Source organism: Gavialis gangeticus, unplaced genomic scaffold, assembly GCF_001723915.1.
Source record: "Gavialis gangeticus isolate Ggan-Ray unplaced genomic scaffold, GavGan_comp1, whole genome shotgun sequence".
Lineage (NCBI taxonomy): Eukaryota > Metazoa > Chordata > Crocodylia > Gavialidae > Gavialis > Gavialis gangeticus.
Window position 1 is genome coordinate 13,164,745 of NW_017729016.1, and position 737 is coordinate 13,165,481.

The following is a 737-nucleotide window of genomic DNA, read 5'->3' on the forward strand; positions in this document are numbered from 1 at the left end:
TGGTTTTAATTTCAGTTCAGTGTATTTTTAGGGTACGGTAAAATGAAACAAGTGAAAAAGGCTTAACAATGTGGGTAACACTTGATAAATGGGGCAAAAATTGCTTGCATATTAACAGAAGCTGTTGTATAACCCATGATGTGCACATGTACACTTTGTTGGAGGAGTTAAAAATAGTAAATGTGTACATGAAAAGTGTGCCTTCTGGGAGTATATTTTGTTTCTTGCCAGCTAGGGACCTAACTGACAGAATATGACTTTAAATGAAATGTGGAAAGTTGCAGTCCACTGAATATTAGCATTTGAATGATTTTTTTAGAAGTTAAGATAATAGCTGAAGATTCCCATTCTTATAGTAACTTGTAATGACAGCTTCCATGAAAAGCAAACACTTTTACATACAGTAATACCTACTGGTGATGTGTAGGAGGGTGCATGTGCACACGTGAGATTGGCCATGTACCCCCTGGAAATGCCAGTCACGAAACCGGAAGTGCACTTCCGGTTTCACTGCTGGTGATTTCAGTCTTGGTGATTGGCTGCTGGGGGATATTCCCCCCCCACCATCGGTGATCTGGTGCCCCCCTAAACTCAGGAGGCACCAGTCACCCATGGTAATACTTATTCAAATGCTACATATTTGACCCAATTCATTTACCTTTTTGGGTTAAAATGCAGCCTTGGTTCTTATGTTTCTCTCTGAGCAGCTTATCAGAACTCCATCTTTATTCTTTGCC